At 46.2% G+C, this 6,650-nt stretch overlaps 1 pseudogene; it reads left to right on the top strand.

Annotated features, from left to right (window-relative positions):
• The first annotated feature begins 667 nt into the window (after window positions 1-667).
• LOC124247084 (THO complex subunit 5 homolog) lies at window positions 668-2,559 on the top strand (annotated as a pseudogene).
• Window positions 2,560-6,650: the final 4,091 nt, after the last annotated feature.

A 6,650-nucleotide genomic window follows, 5' to 3' on the forward strand; every position in this document is an offset into this window, starting at 1 on the left:
TGCTGTCTGGATATCCTTTGTCAAGCGATAAGTGTCCAAATGATTGTAGACTCGAAGGGCGAGACACAAAGAGGACTACTCACGGCGCCATCTTGGCTCTTCCTCCCTAAACACTCTCTTAAAAGCACTAGGGATTCTTGCTATTAGCAGGAACCTTATAGAAAATCCTGTTGTAAACAGAAATATTACTTTTGGGTAGTGACCTACTAATACATATTTATTGGGTCACAGGAGTAGAAAGAGAGCATGGAACTGAAGTCTATGATCAGAAACCAATGTTGAGGATGATCTTATCTACTAAGATCTGAGCTGACCATTCCCCACTCTGATTATTCACTTCCATTTCAAATCTACCACAGTTTTGGTGGTCAGCATGAACATAGCCAGGACAGCCTGTAAACACTGAAACAGTAAGGTCAAGGCTGCAGAAATACCCAAGAGATGTGATGCAGTCCATCGAGGGACTTGATGAAAGAAAACCCAGGCAAAAATAAAAGCTGAGAGGTCCTGGGCCCCATGCGGTGTTCAACATTAAGATCACCCACGTGCCACCTAAGGCCAGATCATCTCTATCACCTTCCCCAGTGGAGTGCCTCCTGTGTTACTGTCCACAACAACCCCTGACGTCTCTGCTGTTTCCTCCTGACCTCATCTAACAACCACATCATCAGAATCAAGCAACAAACGGAAGCCCAAAGTGATCCGAAGTGACGGAGCCCCAGCTGAAGGGAAGCGCAATCATTCTGACTGAGCAGGAAGGTAAATACTACAGTGAGGAGGCTGAGGTGGGCCTGTGGGACCCTGGCAGAGACTATGAGCTGTACAAGTACACCTGCCGGGAGCTGCAGAAGCTCATGGCTAAGATTCAGCACCTGAAGAGCCGGGGAGGCAAGCATGTGGCAGTTGAGATAGAAGATCGGAGGATCCAGGGCTGTGTGCATTTCATGAGCCTGAAGAAGCTTCACAGATTAGCCCACAACAGGTTGAAGAAAGGGAGAGATCAAACCCACGAGGCCAAGCAGAAAGTAGATGCCTATCACCTGCAGCTCCAGAACCTGTTGTATGAGGCGATGCACCTGCAGAAGAGATCGTCAAGTGTCTGGAGTTTAAGTCAAAGCATGAAGAAATTGATCTGGTCGATTTAGAGAAGTTTTATAAGGAGGCTCCTCCAGATATCAGCAAGGCTGAAGTCACCATGGAAGACCCTCACCAGCAAACCCTCGCACGCCTGGACTGGGGCCTGGAGCAGTGAAAAAGCCTAGCGGAGATGTGCCGAGAGTGCTTGGCCAACAAGGAGAAGATCTTCAAGGAGAGCGAGGTGAAGGAGGAGTACCGGAGCAGCCTCCAGCCTCGCCTCATGCAGGCTTCCCTCCCAGTGCAAGGGTACCTGTTCATGCCTTTCGACCAGGTTCACAAGCAATATGAGACAGCCAGACACCTGCCGCCTCCCCTCTACGTCCTCCTTGTCCAGGCCACTGCATGTGGGTAGGACTGTGATAAGACATTGTCCATGGTGATTGAAGGCAGTGTGGATGAAGCCAAGGCTCTTTTTAAGCCTCCTGAGGTCTCCCAAGATGACAATGTGCTTCACCTGACTTTCTACTACCTCATGAACCTCAACATCATGACGGTCAAAGCTAAAGTGACTACCGCCACGGATCTGATCACCCCCATCAGTGCAGGTGACTTGCTGTCTCCTGACTCAGTCCTGAGCTGTTTGTGTCCTGGGGATCATGGAAAGAAAACTCGGAATCCAGCCAATCAGTATCAGTTTGGCAAAGTTGGCATCCTGACTTTGAGAGACTACGTACTTAACCTAGGTCTCATCTATTTGTGGGTACAGAAGCTCGGTGGCCTCCACTTCCCAAAAGAATGGCTCCTGCACACAGTGACTGCTGACCACTCGCTGAGCGCCAGCCACTTGGAGACCACCATGAAGCTGCTGAAGACCAGGGTGCAGTCTCTCCTGAGCCTCCACAAACAATTTGCATCCCTAGAACATGGCATTGTCCCAGTTACCAGTGATTGCCAATCCCTTTTCCCTGCAAAGATTGTCTCTCACCTGGTGAAGTGGGTGATGATTACCCATCAAGATTACATGGAGGTGCATTTCATGAAAGACATTGTGGAGGTGGGACTGGCTGGAGACACCAATCTCTGCTACATGGCTCTTGTGGAAAGAGGCACAGCCAACTCCAGCCTACTGTGGTGCTGAATCCTGGCTACTCCTCCATCCCACCCATTATCCAGATCTGTCTCAGCTGGAAAGGGGAGGAAACCAACAGCAAGGATGACAATATTCGGGCCATGGAGAGTGAGGTCACCATGTACTACAAGAAGCTGTGTGGCCCCCGGCCCAGCCAACAGTTCTTGACCAATCAGCTGCAGCACCAATGCATGCTGCTGGACATCTACTTGGAGACGGAGAACCATGACAATAGTGTTGAGGGGCCCAAGGAATTTCCCCAGGAGAAGATGTGTCTCTGGCTTTTCAGGGGTCCCAGGAGGATGAAGCCGTTTAAATATAACCATCCTCAAGGATTCTTCAGCCATCGCTGACCTCCTGCTCAGCCTGTTGCTTCCCCCAAGGCCCCAAGTGCTGTGCCTCTGCTTTCTGCGATGGCCCACATATGGCTCTTGATACTCTCAAAAGACAGGTGTTTTATTTCAAGCCTATTAAAATGCCACCTGACCAAGAAAAAAATAAAAATAGAAAAATAAAAGCTGAATGAACGTTAAATCAATCAGGAAGGTGCTTGGTTTTACCATAGGATTCCCTTAAACAATGCTCTTGTACTGCATTTAAATATTTGTGGCAGGAGCTGTGGATTGCTGATCTGAAAACACTCCCACAACTTGTGGATGATCCCTAAGTATCACGGGTGAATGAGTTATCCACTTTTACATTGGGGGGGATGGGAGGAGGTAGAGATGGGGAAAGATGACTCAAAAATAAATTAAAATAAAAAGTAAGCACTGATCTTAGCTTCTCCCAGATGATGGTGTAAGTACGTGAAATAAGGATTCAGTGTACGAAAGTCAACTTGGCCACCCATCGATGGGGAAAATGTCTATTGTGTAATGCAAGAGATGCAAGGTACAGCATTTGACTGTAGAGTAATTTTGTCTGTGGGGTAGTACGTTGCTTTATGCGATGATCCTACTGAAGGAGTTTTGAAAAATAATGATTCAACCAAATTCAGCTACCATTATTAAATGCCTACTCTACACTAGGCCTGTACCAGGCACTTTGAGGGCTAAAGAAATATGAAGGATAGGGGCTGTGTCCTCAAGAAACTCCTGGCCAGTGCGAGGATGATTTGAAAACAATCTAATTATAAGGTAGAAAGTAAAAAAAAAAAAAAATTATATAGGAAAACAGAGAAGCCAGCAATAATGAGGAACAGGAATAAAAGGAGAAAAAATAAAACGTGATTTGATTCAATTATAGACTGACCACCCAATTCCAGGTGCGAAGCCAGAATTTTTTCCCTCCAGACGAGCAGAGCTTTCCCTACAGAACACAAGCTGTAATAGTCTCCGGTCCAGTGGAGAGGGAAAGAGAGGGTCTTCTGGGAAGTAAAGGTTTTGTGGAGGAAGGGTGAGAGTTGGGTTGTTCTGCCAGCCTATGGGCCCCAAGAGAACGGACTTCCTCCTTTCTGTAAGGGGACAAACAGCACTTCTGATGAGCCAGTCTGTCAGAATGACAGTTGTGTTTGGACTGAGTTCACACCCAGTCCTCTGGTGCTGCTCTGAAGAGCCAGCCTGCAGACCGTCTCTTTTGTGGAACCAACTGAGTATCGTCCTGATTCTTGTTAAGAGTAGGTAGTCCTTCCAGGGCTGAGCCCCCCAGGCCCCAAATATCTACCAATCTTTCTAGAACAGAGAGCTAATATACAATCATCTTCCCACATTTCAAACGTGGCATTGACACCTGAATCCAAACTGTTATAACACAGTCAAGTTGCATCAGCTACTTTTACATATAAGGCCCTTAAGGCTTCAACAAACTTAGAAACAATCTGGCAATCAAAGGAAGAAGGTCTTGTTGAAAGTCATGTTTGTTCAAGCAACTGATTGTGTGAGAATCCACTTACCAAGGCAAATAGTTATAATGGAGATATATTTTGCAACAGTACAAATGTCATCAGTCCAGGGGACAGATAGATAAAAATAATATTTTGATCTCAGAAATAGAGTCAGAACCCAGTGGGTATTAAAGTGCTTTACAGATATTATTTCATTTAATCCATTATCCCGTTTTACACAGGTATGAACTAAGACTCAGAGCAGTTAAGTAAACTAACCAAGATCACACAGCCAGTAAGTGGGAGAACCCATATTTAAACCCAAGACTGTCTGCTCCCAGAGCCCTTACTCTTATCGACTGCACTATACAGGTCGAGGCTTGATGTTTCTGACATGAAGGACAGATGGAACAGGAACAAGTAACACTTTACACCCTCAGAGTTGTCTAGCTTATAGTTGGTACTGAGGAAGCTGCATGTAGATTTCTCCAAAATGTGGCCCTATGGGTGTAGCTGCAAGAATCTGATCAAGTGAGTGGCAAGTAACAACTCTCTCTTGGTCAACAAATATTTGATGGCTGAGTGGATGGATGGATGACCTGGGGAGTATTGCTCTTTTAATAAGCAAGGAGGAGATGCTTCGATACCCAAAAGCATAACTATTCCCTACCCTTCATGACTTCAAGTAAAGTACCTGGTCAACAACCGCATTAAGACTTCCTCACCCGACACCAAATACACGGCATTTTATTTTATAAGTGACCCAAGAGAAGGGTGACAGTCTGCCAGGTAGTTGAGAAAGGCCAGGCCTAAGTCATGACGGTGTATGGGGAAGGGGCTGATGGAGTTCATATATGACCAGAAAACAGTCCATTTATAACCAGGCAACTTGATTGAAACTAACTAGCTGACTAGAAATGGACTTTGTGATCTTGTCTTCAGTCACACTTGATTAATTGGAAAAGTCACTCATTGAGAAAGCCAGTGGGAACATTCAAACCGTGTTACAGAATATCAAGGCATAGTCAGTGCCAAGAAGAAGAGCAAGAAATACAAGCTTGTTTGGTTCATGTGCCAGAGTGGAAGGACACCTTGGTCCCCAGCCTCCAGGATGACCATGTATAGTGCTGGTACTGGCTCAAATCCAGTTCTAAAGTCCCTTGACCGATGAAAGGTTGCTTGGAGCTAAGAACATCCTATCTGTGTCTCTGGGTGCTCTGGAAAGCAGATACCGAGACAGATTTAGGAGGGAAAAGGGTTTATTGAGGAGTAGCACTTGAGAAAGGAAAAAGGCAGGAAGCAGGATTAGGGAAGGGGAGTCACCAGACCATGACATAGATCTGACAAAGTCTCCCTCAGCCCAGCGGGGAGCTCTGAAGCGTGTTAGAGGAGCCCCGTGTTAGACAGAAATGGATAGGCCTTTGTGCCACAGTCTTGCTCAGTCATTGCCTGTGGCCACCCCAAGAAGACCTGTACCTCAACTCGTCATTTGAGGCAAATGTGAATGAGCTAACAGTGGAGGCTGCCAGCTAACCACACTCCTCACAGCTGGGCATGAGTCCTTTCCTGAAGGCAGAATCTCAGCAATAAATCTCTGCGTCTGACACACCGTCCTAATATCCGGAAACAGGTGGCCTCATCAACAGAGGTCCAGAGTTCTCTTCCCACATGGGGTAGGGGCAAGGATGGAAGCAGAATCTTTTTCCTCTTTTCTAGTTTGAAATTTCTATCACAACATGAGGGTTCCCTGTAGGTAAGAAAACCAAGAATCTCCGTGATTGTTGTCTCCAGATCCACTCAGTAAAATTCAGCAAGTACTTACATACATGTGGCCCCACGTTACCCAGAAGGCCATCTAGGACTGCCTCAGTAGGACATCATTTAGGACCAATTTATTCCAGGGACACTGACACCACTAGGCTTGGGAAGGGGGAAGACAGTTTGGGCAGTAGGAATAATAATCACGTCTTGGGTCCTGGACTCTGGGGGAAAGGGCTAAGGAGCCCCAAAGATAAAAATCATCCATGTTACAATTTTGCCATAGGCTGGACCTAATTTGGAAACGAAGAAAATCTACTTCATACCATCAACGTGGAGATTTGATGAAATTATTTCAGAGTTTGGCACAGTGCCTGGGACATGGTAAGTGGTCAATTAATGGAAGTTAATCATATTCCTTTATTTTGATCAACTTATTCATTCCACAAATAGTCATCACTGGCTCACTATCCAAGCACTGAGTGTACGTTGTTGATCAAAATAGCCCCAACCCTGTCCTCACTGGGATTCTACAGTGGCCTGTTTCCATTTAATCTTCACTTTCTGCATCCCACAAGGTCAAGAGAATGACACGAGGAAAAAGACCAAACTAGGTGCCTCTCCTTTAATTGTAGCCTCTACAAAAAACCTTAATTTCTTCCCTTCATGCTGCAGTCCCTCCTGGAAAGACCACCTTTCTCTGCCTGTTCAAATATTGCCTTTCCTCCAAGGCCCAGCCCAAGAATCCCTGTCCTTTGATTCTCCCAGAGCTCACCCTCTCATCCTTTGTGTGTCCCCACAGCCCCTAGAGCTTTACTGTCACCATGCAGCAGGCAGCCACTTACTGGGTCATGCTAATGTCAG

This window comes from Equus quagga, chromosome 1 (genome assembly GCF_021613505.1).
Source record: "Equus quagga isolate Etosha38 chromosome 1, UCLA_HA_Equagga_1.0, whole genome shotgun sequence".
NCBI classification, from domain to species: domain Eukaryota; kingdom Metazoa; phylum Chordata; class Mammalia; order Perissodactyla; family Equidae; genus Equus; species Equus quagga.